The following is a 23,301-nucleotide window of genomic DNA, read 5'->3' on the forward strand; positions in this document are numbered from 1 at the left end:
CTGGGAAGACCATGGAAACAGAAACTAAACAGAGAAACAGTGAAACTAATAGAAGTTATGAAGCAAATGAATCTAACAGATATTTGTAGAACCTCTCATCCTAAAGTAAAAAGATATACCTTCTTCTCAAACCCTCATGGTACCTTCTCCAAAACTGACCATATAATCGGTCACAAAACAGGCCTCAACAGATACAAGAAGTTTGAAACAAACTCATGCACCCTATCAGATCACCAGGAACTAAGGCTGGTCTTAAATTCCAAGAAAAACAATGGAAAACACACATACATATGGAAGCTGAATAACGCTCTACTCAATGATAACTTGGTTAAGGAAGAAATAAAGAAAGAAATAAAAGGCTTTTTAGAATTTAATGAAAATGAAGACACATTACACCAAAACTTTGGGAACACAATGAAATCAGTGGTAAGAGGAAAACTCATAGCTCTAAGTGCCTCCAAAAAGAAACTGGAGAGAGCTTACACTAACAGCATGATTGCACACCTGAAAGCTCTAGAACAAAAAGAAGCAAATACACCCAAGAGGAGTAGACTGCAGGAAATAATCAAACTCAGGGCTGAAATCAGCCAAATAGAAACAAAAAGAACTACACAAAGATTCAATAAAACCAGAAGCTAGTTATTTGAGAAAATCAACAAGATAGATAAACCCTTAGCCAGATTAACCAGAGGACACAGAGACAGTATTCAAGTTAAGAAAATCAGAAATGAGAAGGGAGACATAACAACAGAAATCATGAATATTCAAAAAATCATCTTATCCTACTACAAAATCTTATACTCAACAAAATTGGAAAACCTGGAGGAAATGGATAATTTTCTAGACACATACGACCAGGTGCCACGGTTAAATCAGGATCAGATAAACTATCTAAACAGTCCCATAACCCCTAAAGAAATAGAAGCAGTCATTAATTGTCTACCAACAAAAAAGAAAAGCCCAGGTACAGATGGGTTTAGTGGAGAATTCTACCAGAATTTTAAGAAGACCTAAAGTAAAAATGGGATAAAGAGATAAACAAAACTTTCAACTAAGGAATATGGAACCATTGAGAAGCACTTAAAGAAATGTTCAACATCCTTAGTCATCAGAGAAATGAAAATCAAACCAACCCTGAGATTCCACCTCACACCAGTCAGAATGGCTAAAATCAAAAACTAAGATGATAGCAGATGCTGGCTAGGATGTTGAGAAAGAGGAACACTCCTCCATTGCTGGTAGGATTTTAAGCTGGAACAACCACTCTGAAAATCAGTTTGGCAATTCCTCAGAAAATTGGACATATTACTACCTGAGGACCCAGCAATTCCTGGGCATATACCCAGAAGATGCTCCAACATATAATTAGGACACATGCTCCACTATGTTCATAGCAGCCTTATTTATAATAGCCAGAAGCTGAAAATAACCCAGATGTCCTTCAACAGAGGAATGGATACAGATAATGTGGTACATTTACACAATGAAGTACTCCTCAGCTATTAAAAACAATGAATTCATGAAATTCTTAGGAAAATGGATGGAACCAGAAAATATCATCCTGTGTGAGGTAACCCGATCAGACACACAAAGAGAAACAAAAAGAACACACATTGTACGCACTCACTGATATGTGGATATTAGCCCCAAAGCTCCTAATACCCAAGATATAATTCACATATTACATGAAGCTCAAAATGAAGGAAGGCCAAAGTGTGGGTGCTTGGGTCCTTCTTAGAAAGAAAACAAAATACTCACAGGAGCAAATATGGAGATAAAGTTTAGAGCAGAGCCTGATGGAAAGGCCATCCAGAGAATCTCCCACCTGGGGATTCATCCCTTATATAGTTACCAAACCTAGACATTATTGTGGATGATAGAAGTGCATGCTGACAGGAGCCTGATAGAGCTGTCTCCTGAGAGGCCCTCACAGAGCCTTATAAATTCAGAGGCAGACGATTGCAGACAACCATTGGATTGAGCGAGGGTCCCCAGTAGAGGAGTTAGAGAAGGGACTGAAGGAGTTGAAGGGTTTTTGCAACCTCACAGGAAGAACAACAATATCAACCTACCAGACCCCCCAAAGCTCCCAGACTAAGCCAACAACCAAGGAGTACACATGGCTCCAGCTTTATATGTAGCAGATGATGGCCTTGTTAAGCATCAATTGGAGGAGAGGTCCTTGGCCTATGAATACTCGATAGATGCCCCAGTGGAGGGGAGTCAAGGGCAGGGAGGTGGGAGTGGGTGGGTGAGTGGAGGAACACCCTCATAGAAATAGTGGGAGGGAGGATGGGATGAGGGTTTCTGGAAGGGGGGGGGAGGAGATAACATTTGAAATATAAATAAAGAAAATATCTAATTAAAAAATAAAATAAATAAGAAACAGGAAGAAAGGAAATTAAAATGGCATTAATCTCCTGTGAAGGATGGGAGAGTGTAACAGACTCTTTAAAGTCTACTGTGTTAATATAACATGAGATTACTCAATAGCTATTAAGTATGGTGTATTAGACAGCATTAGAGTCAGGAAGTAATATATTCAGATAAAAGACAACTTCATAACTAATACTTTAGTGAATAAATGTTCTTTTGTGTGTAAAAGTAAAGTAAAAGTGGGATAAAGAGGTATCTACTTTGTGTGTCAACTTGCTGCAGTTATCACAGAGAAAGGAGCTTCATTTGGGGAAGTTCCTCCATGAGATCCAGCTGAGGGGCATTTTCTAGATTGGTGATCAAGGTGGGAGGGCCTATTGTGGGTGGTGACATCCCTGGGCTGGTAATATTGGGTTCTATAAGAAAGCAAGCTGCGCAAGCCAGGGTAAGTAAACCAGTAACATCCCTCCATGGCCTCTGCATCAGCTCCTGCTTTCTGACCTGCTTGAGTTCCAGTCCTGATATCCTTTGGTGATGAACAGCAATGTGGAAAGTGTAAGCCAAATAAACCCTTTCCTCCCTAACTTGTTTCTTGGTTATGATGTTTTTGCAGGAATAAAAACCCTGACTAAGACAGTATTGGTCTTCATTTCTGGCAAATAGCTGAACATCAACTTAAGGTTGATACCTGGCAGTGGTGGGAAAATTTTCATGCAATCTTACAGGTTTTGTATTAAGTTCTAGCTGTAATCCAAAATATTTGTGGTAGTGGGTTCAAGTTTTCTTAACTACAAAATGCAAAAAGATTGATTGAGACATATTTAAGGCAACATGTATTGAGTTCAGCAAATACATCTGGTAGTTACTATTATAGGAACTTTTCCTTTCCATTTCTTGAAGAAGCTGAAATATCACAAGCTAAAGAAAGGCTCAACGTCAAGGCAAATGACTTCATAACTAAAAACCTACCCTTATGTTTTAAAAACAAGAAGTCATAAGTTACTTTAAAAAGTTATAATGCAAACTGTCTGGTATCAATAACTGAGATTGTACCCAGTGTTCAAAAAACTTGAGAGCAATATTATTAATATACATTCTATAAATACACAGAACAGCAGAAAGCACAAGGAAAAGTAATACTGTATTGATTATTAGTCAAAATTCCACATGCTGAACAGTCATCTAGCTGATATTCTTGCAGCAAATAGATTGCTCAATATTTCCAGCTGTGCAGAAGAATTCAGTCAACATTTACAGATGGGCACCAGTTAGAATGTTCATCTTTTAGTTTAAAAATTCTTTGGAAAATAAAGCTTATGTCTCTAATATTTTCTGACTCATCTTTTCGGCATAGGAAAAGTCAGGTAAATCTTTAATAAAACACATTTATAGCATATATGGTGCTGTCTTTGTCTGACAAATTCATTTATTGCACCTTTGCTTTTCAGTGTATATGAATATGTTTTAACATCCCTTTTGTATGTATTCAGTCTATGGCTATTCTGTCTGATGTCCAAACATCAAATATTTAAAGCTACTCCTGCTTTTTCACTTATGCTATTGTGTAGTGTTATTCCATTTCAATACGCTTGAAGTATTGAAATTAAATGAAAATTCATGTATGTGAATATATGAGTATATGGGGTTTCTGTTGGAAGGGGAACTTGTGTGTGCCCAGGTGTTGATGCCAGAGAAGAACCCTCAGAAGCCAGAGTGACCCTCAGGACCACTGTCCTTTTCCTTTGAGACAATGTGTCTACCTGTCCTAAACCATCAGTTAGGCTATGATCAGTTTTGGCAACTATCAACTGCCAGTGAGGTCCTGTTTCTCTCTCCCTGGATCTTAGGTAAATACACCCCTCCATGGCATTTTTACATGGGTTCTTGTGTTGCAAGGTAAGCACTTTATTGCTATGCCAATCCCCAATGTTCTTAATGCCATTATACTCTGAGGTTTGTCTTATTTATAACAAAATGCTATCTCTCCGGATCTATGTGTAAATAGAGGATTATTCTCTGAATTTGCTGTTCCACATTGTAAAATAGGCTCAATAGGGAATATTTGATGAGTTTTCCATATCAACTGTGCTGTTCTTCATTCCTATTCAATTACTGAAAAGGCAACTTTTAATTTCCCATTTACTTTTAGCATTGAATACTTTTCATTTTTCTTGCTGTTTCATGACTATTTCTTCAAGAATTTTCTCTTTTTAATTATTTTTACTTGATTTTTCTTTTAGAAATCTATGGCTATTTTAGTCACACCACTTCCATTCTATCTTCAAATTCCTCTCAAAGCCTCCCACACACTCTAACATTCCCTCTAAAATTTGTGCTATATATTATTAACACACACACACACACACAGAGGTGGGGGAGGGCAGGAGAGAAGCACTGAGGTCATTGCCTGTTATATGCATATATGTTTAAGGCAGAGCACTTGGGATTAGATAAACTCTAAGAGTGCTGGTTTCCAACAAAGAAAAATTCTCCCTCCCTCTCTTAGCAGTTATGTATGTACTAAATTCTTAATCTAGGGGTGATATCTTCTGAGTTCCCCTTACCACACTGGTATCTTGAATGACGTCACTGTGTTTGTCTTGTTTAGGCTACCATATATCTGAGATTTCACAAAGTCATCATCCCTGTAGTTTCTGGAAGACGGTATCTGGACTTTTATCCTTATGATCTTTCTGCCCTCTCTTTCTCCATGAGATATATATGTAGAGTTTGCATTATAGATTGGGCTTAGGCACTACTATATGCATGTTCACTTAGTCTCTGCATTTTGACAGGTTGTGGATCTGTATATAGAATTGATCTGTTGTTTTTTTCTTTCTTTTTTATTATTTTATTTATTTACGTTCCAGCCATTGCTCTCCCCTGCCCAGATTCTCCCTCCCACAGTCCCTCATCCTACTCCTCCTTTCCCTTGCCTCCAAGAGGCAGCTCTCCTTCTTTCCCTTCACCCTCCCCAGCCCCCAACCCCCATGTATGCAGGCTGGTTGGTAGCTCAGTCTCTGGGAGGTCCCAATGTGCTGGTTAGTTGAGACTACTGGTCTTCTTATGGGGTTGCCCTCCCCTTCAGCTTCTTCAATCATTCACCTAATTCAACCATAGGGATCCCCTCGACTTCAGTCCAATGTTTGGGTGTAAGTATCTGTGTCTGTCTCAATCAGCTACTAGTAGGGCATCTCAGAGGACAGCTATGCTAGGCTCCTCCTGTCTGTAAGCACATTACAACTGCAGAAATAGTCTCAAGCCTTGGTGCCTCCTCCCAACCCCCATGATATGGATCCCAAGTTAACCAGGCCATTGAACTACTTTTCCTTCAGTCTCCAATTTTGTCCCTGTAGTTTTTTTAGACATGAACAATTCTGGGTCAGAAATTTTGACTGTGGGTTGGTAACCCTGCCCTCCACTTGAGGCTGTGTCTATCGGATTTGGACTCCTCAAAGTCCCTCTCCCCACTGTTGGTCATTTTGATTAAGGTCATCCCCACTGAGTCCTGAGACTTTCTCACCTCCCAGGTCTCTGCTACTTTCTAGAGGGTACTCCACCTCCCACCCCCAGAGTCTGCATATTTCTATTCATTCTCCAGGCCCTCTGGGCTTCTTTCCTGGCCCTGTCCATGCCCATACCTGATCCTGTTCCCCTTTCCCTTCCCCCTCCCCTCTCCCACCCAAATACCTCCCTCCCTCTGCCTCCTGTGATTATTTTGTTCCCTTTCTAAATGTGATTAAAGCATTGTCACTTGGTCCTTTCTGCTTATTAAACTTCTTAAGATCTGTGGGTTGTATCTTCTTTGATGAGAAGGAACAGCCACCCGTGTCTGTGGGCTTGATGGTAAGTGTTTAGAATACATTGAACAGGGCATGTCCAAGGGACTTCCATACCAATACATTCTCCTAGTACTTATTTCCTTCCTAGAACAAGAAATAAAACCTATAGAATGTACCATGAACCTTGCTCTTGGCTACTTGGAGGATTCCAACTAGAACTGACTTCGAAGCTTCTACCCTGAGTAATAATTATCCTTGTTGAGGTAAATCCCCAACCCAAATATGTGCCAGCTATGAAAACACAACTCAATTAATAGGAATTCATGCTGTGCACCTAGATTGGGCAGATCTACCTCCACACCACCATCTTCCACAGCTATGAGACCCCTTAGGAGTTGCAGTTTCTCCAGGCCTTGTGCTTCTCCTCCCCCTTTCTTATTCCTCCCTTCTTCATCCTCTCCCTCTTCCATTTTTCTCCTTCTTCTCCATCTTCACCTTCCACTCCACCTTCTCTTTATGTGCCTAATCAATTCTCCTTTATTTTACAAATTAAGTTGGGAAGCAGGTTTACAGGACATCACCTGAGTGCTGACTCATTCCTTGTTCAAAGCTCCTCACAGGAGAACATCAAATATAATTAGCCCCAAGGCTATCCACAACATCTCCTCATAATAATGAAAGGTGCCATCTATGCAAGCTATTAAGGGAAAAAATATTAACAGCGCTACCCATGTGGAAGCCCAAGAAGCACAAAAACCAACCAGAGGAGCAAGATGTCTGCAACACTGTGACAGTACTACCGTTATCCCTAGGGTACTCAGCAGTTGTTTCTTTCACATATGGTCCCCTCCATAGGAAGGAAAACATACCTAGTATTGAAACCTAGCCAACTACCAGTGACAAGAAAACTCACAGACTGTACTTCTGGTGTTTTCTGAAATACAATCAACTGCTTCATTCACTAAGAAAACCATTTAGGGATGTTATATCATTTTGGTGAATTAAATTCCAGAATTTAAATTACTACTTATTTCTGAGAAATTTTACTGTTGGGATCATCCTTTATCTGATATTTTTAAGCCCAGTGTCTGTTTCTTTTTGATTAGATTTTAATTCACACGTTTTATTTTTATGTATATTTTTATTCAAACTGAAACTTTATTAACAACATGTAAGATGATATAGTCATTGCATCAATATTTATATTTAAAGAGGTATTCAAACTATTTAAAATAATGTGATCATTTATATTTTTACTTGAAATCTCCAGCGAGTTTTTCTCAACATTTTCATTTAAGTTTCCTTTTTATTTCTTTACTTTATATTTCAATCAGCTTTTGGTTTTAGGTTTTTGTTTTTTGTTTTTGTTTTGTTTTGTTTTTATTTCTTGATATTTTATTTATTTACATTTCAAATGTTATCCACTTTCCTGGTTTCCCCACTGCAAAACCAGTTTCCTGGGTTTCCCTATCCCATACCCCCTCCCCCTGTTTCTAATGAGGGTGACCCCCCACCAACACACCCACTTCCACCTTACTTCTCCGACATTCCCTAACACTGGGGCATCGAGTCTTCACAGGGCCAAGGGTCTCTCCTCCCTTTGATGTCCAACAAGACCATCCTCTGCTACATATGCAGCTGGAGACATTGGTCCCTCTATATAGCACTCTGCAACTTCATCTACTGTTCTAGAACATTCTAACTTTCCAATTACCTCCTATAAAATACATTTATGATCAAATTTCTAAATGTATCTATATTATATACATTATATAATATATGTAAACACACACACATATATATGGATATATGGATAGAAGTTATAATGGCTTTGGAAATATCAGATAATATAAAAACTATGTAAGATAAAAGTTAATAGCATGGATATCCAGCAATTCTTATAGGAAAGCAGAAATGTTATAAATCACTTTGTAAAGTTAATAGACATTTATACTCCAAGTTATTAAACACCTAATGGTGTTCTGAAAGAGAAACTGCATGTACAACAGTGGTTCTTTTAGAGTATTTTAGATAATGACAATTTTAAGTCTCTGTGACATGGCTCTTTCAATTTTTATGCAATGACAGTTAAAATTCTGTCAAAGAAGATTCTCAGTGCCTATTTCTTATGTATTTCTATTCCAGGCTGGAATCAAGCTTTTCTCCCTGGAAACCCAGCTCATATTCCACACAGATTCTTACATAGAACTGATTTCTATAGTGCGCTCATCAATCTTCATCTCCCTGTGGATGAAGCTTGAGACTAGATGGACCAAACTATATTTATTTCTCTAGATATTTACATTTATATTGAAAATCATAACTCGACATTGTTCCCACCAATGCCATTCCAAATCTACAAGGTTTACTTGCCTTCATCCTTTGTTTTATTTGTGACACTTCCTTAGACAGTGAGACTCCTGGCTGACTCCACACAATGCATTTATGTATCAGAATTACCTCCACCATCACTCATACATAAACAATTTGTTGTAATAACCTTATACAACATAGATACCCTTGTCTCTGACTAGGCTCTGACAGATTGCCAGACTTCTGGCTAGGATCTAAATACCTCCTTTTTACTATGAACCCATTTCCCACTGTGCTATTGTATTATATTCATCTATCTATCTATCTATCTATCTATCTATCTATCTATCTATCTATCTATCTCTATCTATCATTTACATCTACCTTCTGTCTGTCTGTCTGTCTGTGGGTCTATGGATGAGTATATTTTACATCTGTCCCAGTTCCTGAGATAGAACTACTAAATCTTTGCAAACAGAAGAGCAAGTAAATTGTTTGAAACAAGCTATAAGATAATCACTTGCTTCTTTTGTTCTAGTGCAGTGACCTTAACAGGGCTCCTTCATAGCCTCAGAAGGAGATTCATTGCTAAGCCAACCAAGGTAAGATTACAGATTCAGTTCAGCTAAGCAAGCATTATAGGGGTTTGCAGGGACTTAAATGTCAACCATAGAGCCTTCATGGGTCTGCATTAGGCTGTCTGCATACATGCTGTGGTTGTTTAGCTTGTTGTTGTTGTTGTTGGACTCAGAACAGTGAGAATGGGTGTCAGTTATTTTTTTGCCTTGCACTTTTTTGAAGGAAAACAAGACCAATGAATCTGACACATGAGAGGCTGGGGGAGGGGGGGTTGAAAGGAAAGAAAGGAGAAATATTGTATGTGAGAAGAATATAAAAAAGGTTATGGATTAAGAATTGCATTTTCCAGTATTCTGTTTCTTTTGCTACTGGGAAGGGTATATGTATTATTATTTTCTAGAAAAAAAAATGTGTTACCAGTTTATGGTCACAACATATGCCCAAAGTCAGGTTGACCTCTTGGTCTCAATAAGCCACATAAAAGAGACAAACTAAAAGTAAAGGCAGAAAAAGGACATTGATTCAATGGGGAAACAATGAAAAGAGGGCAAGGGAATCCAATGACTCCCTCCCCACAGCCATGAAGTGTGGTGAATGTTTAAACACTGGGTAAAGGATATTCACACACTAAGAATGAACATTATATGGTCTATGTGTACATGGTACACATCTACATGTGATAAATACTTGCATGTAGGAAAATAGAAAAGCCTTGAACTCATCTAAATTATTATTTTTTTATGTAGAATATGCAGGCGTCCTGGAAGTTTGGTAGAGGTGAAGTTTGAATGGGTGGAAGGTGAAAGAATGGACCCTATCTAAACATATATAAGGTTGTCCATGCAAAAAAGCTCTCTCTCCAGACACTTCCTGCCGGTGTTCTGTTTGAATGGAGAAAACCCTTTAGGAGAACATTTAATCTGCAAGGTCTGTTTGCCACAGAAGTGTTCACCACTAAGACTTGTTCACTTGAAAACTTACTTGTTTGTTTTGAAAAGATTGGTTCTCTCAGAAATCAACAGAATTTGTGATTATTTTGTTTTTTTAAATTTTGTAAATATATTGATGTATCCACTCAAGCTGGGCAGAAAGAGCAGTTACACTTTTCTCCTGAATTACTTTTATTCTGAAATGATATTCCAATGAGCAGAGGGGAATGCTTTAGAAAAGGTGGAATAAGATCACAAGGAATGTCTAATTCCAGCACTTGGGAAACCAAAGCAGGAAGATTACCATGAATTCTGGTCCATCCTGAACCATATGACTTGTAAAAGTTGCACAGAAAAAAACTTTTCTGAGATCTTCAGTAAAATTAAATGAAGATAAATGAAATTCTGGACAAGTGTTTTAGAGACAATTAATATGGTGTGTGGTGCAGAGAGACTTGCATTTATTTATGCAGAACATGATGTTCACAGAGTGATAGAGCCTAGGGATCCAAACACTTGAGGGTAGCATGCAAGCAAAAGCACAAGAAGAGGTATAGTGCTGAAGGTTATGTCCCAAAGTAGCTTTGCGCAGCATTCATGAAGGTAGATACTGGAGGAAATGTGCACATAAGCACATTTAGAATTCAGGATGACAAATGTTGGAAGAAATGTGCACATAGAATACTGTGGAACTCAGGAGGAAAGAGTGTTCAGGAGGTTACAGATGATGTGTAAAGATAGGAAGCTACATAATTCAGGAGTGCAGGTGCTCTAGGTAAGTTTGGAAAACCTATCTTCTACAGATCTCTTCAGCAGGAAGTACTGAGCCTTTCTGCTCTATCAATGCCCTCCTGTAATTAGACTAGGTCAACCCCTGTTGTCAAGAGCAAGATAATCAATTCATTCACACCCTCTACTTCAGACTTTGCTTCCTAATTGGATCCTGATGGCATGACTGGATCTGGAGCAAAGAAGCAAGGCAGGAGGATAGGAGACCTCAGGCAGAGATTGAGCATTCAGAGGAAAGACTCTTGGGAGCCAGGCTTCAGTGAGACAGCTCTTTAATTTGGAAAAAAAAAGAAAGGCTATTCAAACCTTTGTGGGATGAGCATACATCATTGGCCAGGGCCAGGCTGCTGGGGATGCTTCATTTGTCTAAGGAAGAATTGCTGGTCCTGTTGGACAGTGTCTTATGAGAGGAAAGGAAATTTAACTTGGCTTCTGGGCTAAGTATCCTCCACTACTGGGGAAAAGGTAGGGGGCACAGGGTTATGTGCATAGGACAAGCAGGCCATTGGAAGGGAGCATTCCTACTCCTGCTGATGTCAAGACAAAAATTATACGATGTGCACATACTTCCCCTGACATGTCCCCCATCTGAAACCTGTCCTACAGCTTCCTTGTCGTACTACACTGTAAACATTCACAAGTTTATGAAGGCTCTAAGGCTCTGCCAAACCGACACATAAAATGAATTGTCACTTGGGGAAATGGGGAGGTATGTACTATAAAGTAAGAAAACTTTAGGAATTCCACTTTTTTTTTTGGTGTGTGTCAGGGGTTAGTGTGTAAATAACTAAGATCAGAAGACATTTCTAGCAAGGTAGTGCCTTCTTCGTAGAGGCCATGTACAGCAGTGCATAGGAATGACATCCTAATCTATAGAAGAGAAAATTGTCATTTTATTTCCAGCAAGTTTTTCTTCAGTATTTTTAAAATATAATTACTCTTTTACTATGAAAGAAATATTTTACAAATATTAACAAACAAAACCATGACAATATTTTTACTGTCAAGATTTAGTGTTTATTCATTATCACTATTAATGTGAAGCAAAATAGATCATTGAAGAGCTATCCATGTTTTTCTTAATGCTGTAAACAATGAATCTTATACCTGAAAGTGAATCTAGAGGATGCAGTTTTGAGATCAGTAGGCATATTATTGTCCTATGAACATCTACATTAATGAAACATAGTTTTCAGTTTGAATCTACTGGTGTATACTGAGATGACACCAGGTCTTTCTATCTTAGAGGAGACCTTGTGAACTGTAGTCAAAATAATCCTCTCAGATTCTGTTGTCTAGCATCACACAACAGCTACTGCTAAACTGATATATGATTAAGATAATCATTATCAAACCAATATCAAATTAAAGCAACAGATGATTTGCATTAAATAAAACAGGGATTTGTGATGAAAGGATGGACCATCTAGAGACTGCCATATCCAGGGATCCATCCCATAATCAGCTTCCAAACGCTGACACCATTGCATACACTAGCAAGATTTTGCTGAAAGGACCCAAATATAGCTGTCTCTTGTGAGACTATGCCGGGGCCTAGCAAACACAGAAGTGGATGCTCACAGTCAGCTATTGGATGTATCACAGGGCTCCCAATGGAGAAGCTAGAGAAAGTACCCAAGGAGCTAAAGAGATCTGCAACCCTATAGTTGGAACAACATGATGAACTAACCAGTACCCCGGAGCTCTTGTCTCTAGCTACATATGTATCGAAAGATGGCCTAGTCGGCCATCACTGGAAAGAGAGGCCCATTGGACTTGCAAACTTTATATGCCCCAATATAGGGGAATGCCAGGGCCAAAAGAATGGGAATGGGTGGGTAGGGAAGTGGGGGGATATGGGGGACTTTTGGGATAGCATTGGAAATGTAATTGAGGAAAATATGTAATAAAAAATATTAAAAATAAAAAAAACAAAACAAAACACAAAAATATAAATAAAACAGGGATTTATCTCTTGTACCTTTTCCTACAGTTTCCCTGATAACTGTTAGCACATTTTGTCAAACATCTATGTAAGATGTTTCTAAGCTTTAGAAAAAGGAATGGTGTTACCTATGAGGGGTCTTAAATTTAAAACCAAAGAATATGATGGCCACAGGACCCAACCAAGAAAGAGAACTTCAGACCAAAGTCGCTTATGAATATTGATGCAAAAATACTCAATAAAATTCTTGCAAACCAAATACAAGAACACATTAAAACCATCATTCACCATGACCAAGTTGGTTTCATCCCAGGGATGCAAGGTTGGTTTAATATACAAAAATTCATTAATATAATCCACTATATAAACAAACTCATGAAAAAAAATTGCATGATCATCCCCTTAGATACAGAAAAAGCATTTGACAAAATACAACACCCCTTCACGTTAAAAGTATTGGAGAGATCAGGAATTCAAGACCCATACCTAAACATAAGAGCAATTTACTGCAAACCAATAGCCAATATCAAATTAAATGGAGACATACTTGAAGCAATCCCACTGAAATCCGAGACAAGACAAGAATGTTCACTCTCCCCATTTCTATTTAATAAAGTACTTGAAGTGTTAGCTAGAACAATAAGACAAGAAAAAGAGATCAAGGGGATACAAATTGATAAAAAAGAAATAAGTATCACTAATTGCAGATGATATGATAGTTATACAAACGGCCCCAAAAGTTCTACTAGAGAAGTTCTCCAGCTGATAACCAACTTCAGCAAAGTGGAAGGATATAAAATTAACTCAAATAAACCAGTAACCTTCTTTTATACAAAGGATAAACAGACTGAGAAAGAAATTAGGGAAACAACTCCCTTCACAATAGTTACAAATAATATAAAATATCTTGGGGTAACTCTAAACAAACAAATGAAAGACCTGTATGATAATAACTTCAAGTCTCTTTAGAAAGAAATTGAAGATCTCAGAAAATGGAAAATCTACCATGCTTATGGACTGGCAGAGTTAAAGTAGTAAAAATGGCTATCCTACCAAAGGCAATATACTGATTCAATGCAACTCCCCTGAAAATCCCAACCCAATTCTTCAAAGACAAGGTAGGAGCAATTCTCAAATTCATGTGGAAAGGCAAAACAAAACCAAAACCAAAACAAACAAACAACAAAACAAAACAAAAACAAAACCACAAAAAAACCCAAAAAACAAAAATAACAAACAAACAAACAAACAAAAAACAGAATAGAGAAAACAATTCTTAACAATAAAATAACAGCTGGGGGGAATCACCATCCTTTACTTTGATTTTTAAATTTCTTTTAAACTTTAAAGATTTTGAAATATTTTTTTAAAATAAAACGTATTCTCAATGCCGTATTTCTATCATTATGTGCAGATATTTAATTGTGATAATTTAAATTTTTTCCATTGCTCTCTTACAAGGATACATTCCTATTACCATTTACTTTAGTAATAAAATAGCAACAACAACAACAACCAAAAAAAGACATTAAATATTAGATTTCTATGGCTATTTATAAACCAAAATTTATTTTCCACTCTGCCAATTAAAGCCATGTTTTATTTGATTGGTTCAGAGTGATCAATGCCTGCTTTATTTTCTGTCTCATTGACTCCTCAATCCCTGCTTGATCTCAGTGAGGACCGGGAGGGGCACTGTCAGAAAGCAGTTTTGTTTTTGTGCCTATGTCACTATCTGTTCACAGCTTCCACTGCTCCTTGATAATTTCTTCTATCTTTACCTTGTTTATGCTTCCCCTTCAGTCAATGCAGACATACATATACAATGTACACAATACATATATCCTCACAGTTCAAGCAAAGGAGGTTGGTGAGTGTTTGCTCGTTTGGCTACAAACTACTTTCTCCAGAAACTTACAGACTGACAAATATAGTGAGCTGTCTCATCGCATGCAAATGGAAGAGGAAACCATCCAAATTGCAAGGTCCTGTTCACCATGGGCCAGAGTGCTGCTCTTGTCTGTTGGCTTTCTTCAGAGAATTTATAATGCATTTTCTTGTCATTCATGACTGCTTGCTTTAGGTTTGAATACCAAGAGTTAAATACCAGGTGACTTAAATTTTTGGCATCTAAAGTCTATCGTAGTAAAGATAAATGTAATCTCTCTGCCTCAGGTGGCATCTTCAAATGTCATAGTTAACGAAGCAGCAGGCATCTTCTTAATGTTTAACATTAAGAAAGTTATATCCTGTAAACTGTATAGCGATTATATTTACCTTAATGCGAACCTTTTCATGGTTTCAATTCCACAGGACACAATACATTCAGAGTTTAAAGAATTTAAAAAGCAGGTAAGCAGACTTGAATCATATTCTCACATGGTGACAGAATCACAATAACATTTATTTTTTAAACTTCTGAATCCTTCAAATATTTTATCTAAAGAAAACATGTATTTTTTTCTTTAAAAGATTTCAAGAGCTATAGCAAACTGAACCAGAGAGCCTGTTTAGAGAACATGCCTCTTCATCAGTTTTAGTCAAGTTCATGTGATATTCTGAGAAAGTCGATTTATCTGTATGTTCAGCCAAGTCTTCAAGGGACTAGTTCAGTGACCGTATGCTAAGAAACTGAGCATGTAAGTACATTCAGCATGGTGCCCAAAGTATTCTTTCTGTGACATTATGTTTTATATTTTCACTTTTTAATAAATATATTCATATGATATTTGGTGCACATACAAGCAGAATATAATTCTAAATAAAATTAAATATTTGTGGATATTCATATTAAAATACCAAATGTAAGCAGTTACTGGATAGCTATTGAGTATGTGTCCCCTGACCTCTCTGGGGATTTTCCAGCTTAGCTTCCTGTGCTGCTTGTGGTAACTTAGAGGCAACATGCTTATGGTCAGGCAAAGCATTAGCAACCAGCACTAGAATAAAAGAGTAGAAAGATTAATCTGAGGCAAGAAAATGATAATGTCCTAAAACATGCATCTTTCTTTTTATATAGACAGTAATTTCCCAGGTCAATAACAGGGTTTGTGATGACAGTCATTTGAAATTAGGCTTCAGCAAGGTTTCCAATGACAGAAGTTATTAATCTCCTGCAGAATCCACAGACTAGCACACACTGCTGGATCTTTAATTTGTTTCTTTTCAGAATATCAACTGGAAATATGAATTATGATAAAAAAGTCTATAAATAAATGATTTATGAAAATTGAGTATATAAAGTTTTGTGCAAAGTCTTGGCTACAGATTCGAATTTCAATTTGTAATAATAAAAAAAAACCCTGAAAATCAAAAAATTGTGCTATCTTCTAAGACTCTCAATTATTAGAAAAGCCATGTTATTCATCCTGGTTATATTATAAATTTTATTTTGTTTCTATTAATAAGGACTATTTATATTAAAACTATAATTTAGGAATTCCTAGCCAAAATAGAATAAAATTACATAAAGTTTATATTTAAAATGTAGCAATTTATTCTTTATATAGTAGACATATGTAGAAATAAATTGAAACTAAAGTTTTATAATTGGAAACACCTCTTTGTTGTGAATTTTCTATCCCTCCTCAACACCAGCATATATTTTTGAGTTGTTATTTCCATTACACAATATCTAGGGGTCTCTTAATGATAATGTGATTTTATAGATGTAATTAATTGGCTAGAAGATATATTTCATAAAAATAATTTGGGGTGAGATACAAAGGATATGAATAAAAGTCAATAACTTCTATAATATAAAACATGGAGAGGTACTACTTGGTCTCAGGCAATTTGCATATACACTCTTAACTCTGTAATCATCTATAGATACTATGTACATAAAAGTTATTCTATAGAATGCAGTTAAAGTATGCATTTTTCTCACATACACTTATGAGAAGTGTTCTTTCTTCATGTAAAATGGGAGTAACTATATGCTCCCATTATTCAGCCTTCAGAGAAGAGAATTTGTCAGCTGCAAAGGGGTTTAGCATAAGTCCATTCAAATGAGCAGAAAAGTCTTACGTGATTAAAAACCTGACTGTGATAGATGCATCTTTTTCTTTTAGAGCTCATAAATGGTGTAGAAAGAGTTGTTAGGAAAGTAAGTGTGTGTTCTTATTCGTCTGACTGCAATGACTAGGAAAGCTAAAAACAGTGAAATAGTGTTGGCAGTAAAAAGAAAAATGTGAGAAAAGAGTTATTCAATGAAATGGAAGCTATTCTTGCAAAATATATGGTGAAAAAAATCCAACGACAACATAATCAGAAAAAAGATGAAAGAGATGAAAATAGCTTTTCCTGGTTTGGGTGTACTTAACCTCTTATCAGTAAACAATTGAACATGAAGAAATGGCAGCAGATAAAAGAGGAACTGCTAACAATAAGGTAAGCTCCACAATGAGCAAGTAAATGAGTTAAGGTTGTTTGGGCGATTGGAGCAATCTACTGAGAGACTAGCTCTCAAAATGAGCAATGCAACCTATTCCATGAAGGAGTCAGATATTTTATTTAGATTGTTGAAGATAGCCAAGAAAGGGTATAAACTTTCTGCTATAATGATTTGCTTAAACAATAAACTGTTGAAAAAGAAAAAAAACTGAAGTGAGTAATATTATGTTACTTATTTTCTGCCTCCCTATGATTTTATTGTGTCCTGATAATTGGTTTTTACTTTTTAAGGTATTAGTTTAGTAGGAGTGCATTATATTACACCTCTCAGGATGGCAGTAATTTTGAATATTTAGACTAGATGTTCAGCCAAGCCACTATTCCTAGTTTCAGTTAAATTCAAGATCCTATATAACTGAATACAAGGAAAAATGTGATCTGCATTAATGAAGACTATTCCATGACTAATTTTCTTTTTTTATTAACGTATTTTCCTCAATTACATGTCCAATGCTATTCCAAAAGTCCCCCATACCCTCCCCCCCAATCCCCTACCCACCCATTCCCACTTTTTGGCCCTGGCATACCCCAGTACTAGGGCATATAAAGTTTGCAAGTCCAATGAGCCTCTCTTTCCAGTGATGGACGACTAGGCCATTTTTGATACATATGCAGGTAGAGACAAGAGCTCCTGGGTACTGGTTAGTTCATAATGTTGTTCCACCTATAGGGTTGCAGATCCCTTTAGCTCCTTGGGTATTTTGTCTAGCTCCTCCATTGGGGGCCCTGTGATCCATCCAATAGCTGACTGTGAGCATCCACATCTGTGTTTGCTAGACCCTGGAGTAGTCTAACAGGAGACTGCTATATCAGGGTCCTATCAGCACAACCTTGCTAGTGTATGCAATGGTGTCAGCGTTTGGATGCTGATCATGGGATGGATCTCTGGATATGGCAGTCTCTAGATGGTCCATCCTTTCATCACAGCTCCAAACTTTGTCTCTGTAACTCCTTCTATGGGTGTTCTGTTCCCAATTCTAAGGAGGGGCATAGTGTCCACACTTCAGTCTTCATTCTTCTTGAGTTTCATGTGTTTAGCAAACTGTATCTTATATCTTGGGTATCCTAAGTTTTGGGCTAATATCCACTTATCAGTGAATACATATTGTGTGAGTTCCTTTGTGATTGTGTTACTCACTCAAGATGATGCCCTCCAGGTCCATCCATTTGGCTAGGAATTTCATAAATTCATTCTTTTTAATAGCTGAGTAGTACTCCATTGTGTAAATGTACCACATTTTCTGTATCCATTCCTCTGTTGAGGGGCATCTGGGTTCTTTCCAGCTTCTGGCTATTATAAATAAGGCTGCTATGAACAGGGGAACGCCAGGGCCAAAAAATGGGAAAGGGTGGGTAGGGAAGTAGGGGGGAGGGTATGGGGGACTTTTGGGATAGCATTGGAAATGTAATTGAGGAAAAGATGTACTAAAAATAATTTTATATGAAAAAAAAACAAAACAAAACAAAAAAAACAATTACAATTTTATTATGATTTTACCCTCCAATTATTATTTCTTAGTTTTTTTCACACTTTTGCTAACTACACATCTAATTTTTACAAAAATATGATTCATTATGATTAATATGATCAACCCAAACTATAACATTTTTTGTTTAATTTTCACCCAACGTTAACACTCCAATGACAAGTCTATGTGGCTTGAATGGACTTACTTGTATGCTTGTTCATTTTTTTGGCCAACTTACATTTTCTCTCTCTTGCTATCAATGTGTTTTGTTTTTGTTTTTTGTTTGTTTGTTTTTTTTTTTTTTTTTGCTTGGTATTGTTATTAGCAGTAAGAATACTAGCAGGTTATTGCTTTTGCTTATTCTGATACTTGTTAGTGAAATTTTGATTGAACACTTTACCTGAAGGTAGAAATGATAGATTATTGAAACAACTCTTTTCAGATTGATAAATCCTGGCAATTTCCCCAAGAACCTCTACCTTTTTCAATATTTACCAGCTGGGTTTCAAAAAACTGTTTTATGATTTAAGCAATGCTTAAGTTATAGCTTCTTTGATTTTGTGTCAGGATATTCTATCTTACAGTAATTGATTGAATTGTCTTAATCGACAATTTGTCTCATTGAATTTTCCTATGATTTATTTTTGAAATCTGTCATTTTGTTTAAAGTATAATTTTCAGATGATAAGTTGTTAAGTAAGCATAAAGTTGTCACATGACATTCATCTTGTTTCTCATTTTTGCCCATGGCTTAAGTAATTCTGGTACATATGCAAACACTGAGAAATTCATGTCAATGCAATGGTATTCACACATGGGTGAGATTTATTTGGATTTTTAACATTTTTGAGTTATGCAGTTATTCTGTTGCGGTATCTGAACCTAAATCTTTACATAAGTTCATCAATAACTGATTTTCTTTCTTTAAAAATCTGGAGTTGGAAATTTCAGAAAATGATCACATAGAAGCAAAGTTGTTCTTCGAAGAAAATCGCATAAATATTTTCTGATAATGTTAGCTGAAACATTTTGTTCTTATCAGACTTTGTCACTGAAAATTAATAAATTAGAAGTCCCATGCCCAATTCCTTATAACTCAGTAATTACTTCTAGCCAAAACTGAAGGAAGAGGGAACCAAATTCTACTTTATTCCCCTGAGAGTATAATTTTATTATACCATTTCCCCCAATCCCCTTTCCCTGCCAAACCCTTCCGTATGCTCCTCCATGCTCTGCTTTAAATTCATAATCTATTTTTAAAACTAATTCTTATTGCACACACATATGTATATGTGTGGTGGTTTAAGAATAACCCTCAGATGGTCTTATACTTCACATACTTACTTGTATGTATATTTTATATCCATGCTTGTTTGTGTGTTTGGGATTGACACTATTTGAAATGATTAGGAGGTATGGCCATAATTATAGTAGGTGATATGACTTTTTTGTAGGAGGTGTATCATTGCAAGTGGCCTTTGGAGTCTCAAAATCCGAAGCTGGACCAGTGTCTCTTCCTTCCCACTGACTGCATATCTTGGTGTAGAATTCTCAGCTCCTTCTGCAACATCGTATCTTCCTCTGTGACACCATGCCTCCTGCCATGCTAATAAGGAACTGTATGAAACTCAGAAACTATATGAAAGTCCCAATGAAACGTATTCCTTTATAAGAGTTGTCATGGTCATGATGTCTCTTCACAGTAGAATATTAACTAGAACAATACAAACACACACACACACACACACACACATGCACACACACACACACACACACACACACACACACACATTTCTAAATAATAAAAACCAGCTCAGACTATAAAATGCTATCTCCACGTATGTTTTCAGGTCTTAGGATTTGGCACTAAACAACAAAACGGTGTGTTCTTTGCCAGGGAAAACTAACTCTCCCATTCTCAGATTTTCTGTGTTGCCTATAGTTCCTCCTGTATGGTTGAAGTTCCTTAGGCTTTTCCCTATCCAATTTAGTCTGTTCATCGGTATGATTCTTGTTCAGCTCACAAATGGTGAGCCTTTCTGCTTGTAGCTTCTGACATTACTAAGAGACATAATCTCACAACAAACTCCTGGATCCTCTGAAACAGTCTTCCCACCCCTCTTCTGTGGTCTTTCCTGAGACTTAAGTGCTAAAAGGTTTGGTATAGCTATCCACTGGGATTAAGCCATATAACCCTGCATTTTGATAAGTTGTGATTTTCTATAATAATCTCAGTAATTCAGCTGTCTTTGCTCTCTTCTATATGCCCAGCTTTATAGCTGTGATTTTATTCCTTCAATTTTATTTGAGAATCTATTTTTTGTCCTTATTTATTTATTTACACTCTGGATTTTATCACTCCTGACTTTTCCACCCTTCGACTGTCCCACATCCAATACCTCCTGCCAACTCCTAGTCTCCACAAGGATGTCCCACCCCTATCCCCCACCCAAACAGACCTCTAAACTCCCTGGAGCCCCCAGTCTCTTGAAGGTTAGGCACTTCTTCTCTCACTGAAGCCAGACCTGGAAGTCCTCTGCTGCATTATGTGTTAGGGGTCTCATATAAGCTGGTGTATGCTATCGGGTTGGTGGTCCAATGTTTGAGAGATCTTGGGGGCCCAGGTTAATTTAGACTGTTGGTCCTCCTACAGTGTCGCTCTCCTCAGCTTCTTCCAGCCTTTTCCTAATTCAGCCACAGGGGTCAGCAGCTTTTGTCCATTGGTTGGGTGTAAATATATGCCTCTGATGCTTTCAGTTGCTTGTTGGGTCTTCCAGAGTACAGTCAGGATAGGTCCCTTTTTGTGAGTACTCAATAGCCTTACTAATAATGTTGGGCCTTGAGATATCCCCTTAAGCTGGATCCCAATTTGGGCCTGTCTCTGGGTCTTTCCTCAATCTCCTCTCCTTTTGCATCCCTGTAGTTCTTTCTGACAGGAACAAATATGCGTCATAGTTTTGACTGTGCTATGGAACCCCATCCCTCACTTGATGCCCTGTCTTCCTTCTAGAGGTAGGTTCTGTAAGTTCCCTCTCCCTATTGTCTGGCATTTCATCTAAGGTCCCTCCCTTTGAATCCTGAGAGTCTCTTACTTCCCAGGTCTCTGGTGTATTCTGGAGGGTCTCCCCAACTTCCTACTTCCCGAGGTTGCCTGTTTTCATTCTTTCTGCTGGCCCTCAGGGCTTCAGTCCTTTTCCCTTACCCAATACCATATCATGGTTCCCTCTTCCTCCCCACACCTCTACACTTTCCCTCCTAGGTCCCTCCCTCCCTCCCCAGTTGTGATTGCTTTCTTCTCCCTCCCAAGTGTGACTGTGCCCTCACTTGGGCCCTTCACAGCTTATTGAACTTTTTGTGTTCTGTGGACTGCAAATAGAATTTTTAAAATTTAAATATATATATTTTTTAAGTTTTTAGGAAGCCCTTCTTACTCTGTAGTAGTGTCAGATGATCCTCACTATTTTTCCTTATTTTTATCCTATAGTCACAAATCATGCTTTCATTCATCTGAGAAACCTGAGTCCTGTTATTGAACCTGAGTCCTTTAGAAAGGAAACTCTTGAGATTTATTATGTTTGCCATTCTGCGGTGATTCTATGCCAAGGTAATATTGAGACTATTAGTAATAACCCATGAGATTTAAATCTGTATGTCTTTCTGTATGTAACCATGCACATGTATAAAGCTAAAACCAAGTTCATTTCTATTTCAAATAAAAGTCTTGAAATTGTTTTAGCAAAGGAAGAGTGAGACAGATAGAATAAATAGTTTAGTTGTAGATAATAGTAAAGAAGTCTTGAACAGTATCATATCCTCCCAACTGCTCACTAAACACACCTCAGCACTACAACCTGGATAAAATAAAGGAGGACTATATTTGCAAACAAATAATACTGCAGACAGCAAATATTTTATGCAAAATTATAAGGCTTACATTGAGGAGCCTCATTCAGCAAGCATGCATTAAGACTATTACAGTTGAGGCTTTGAATTTGGAGATAAGACATGCCTTTCCTTATTCAACCTGGCTTCTTTGGTGTTAAAACAAGAACAAAAACAAATGTGGGGTTGAATTGAAAACATGTTTTTGTACATTAAATGTCTACCGATTCTCACAGTTGTGCATAGTTATATTTGTATGAACATTCTGACAGTAGCACTTGGCAGAATTTTTATAAAACTAAAATTGTATTTATGAATTCAGCTTCCTGTGGATGAGTCCCCTCTGAGGTAGAAAGATAATTATAAATGTCTGGCCAACTTAAATTAGGTTTAATGTAATTTTTATTAAGTAAAGCATATGAAGAGAAATCTGAGTGGTGCCCCTGGATTTTTGTTAAAATAATAATATTTTTATTTTTGTTAAAATATATTATAATATATAATTGTTATAAATGGATGCAATTAATATTTAAATGAAAATGGCTTACTAGTTTTAGATTAAATAATATTTGTAGAAATTTAATTAATCCTGTAATGCCTAGGAAATGTTGATTAAAAGTGACCATTTTCATAATACAATATCCTTGAATAATAACTTATTTTATTAACACATAGCATACTGAGTGTCAGTTTTAATTCCTGTGGTATTACTCTCTAATACTATATTCTGCTTCTTAAAATTGTCAATATAATATCCACTGAACAATGAATATTTAATAAGG

This window comes from Mus caroli, unplaced genomic scaffold (assembly GCF_978045245.1).
Source record: "Mus caroli unplaced genomic scaffold, Mus_caroli_1 scaffold_9, whole genome shotgun sequence".
NCBI classification, from domain to species: domain Eukaryota; kingdom Metazoa; phylum Chordata; class Mammalia; order Rodentia; family Muridae; genus Mus; species Mus caroli.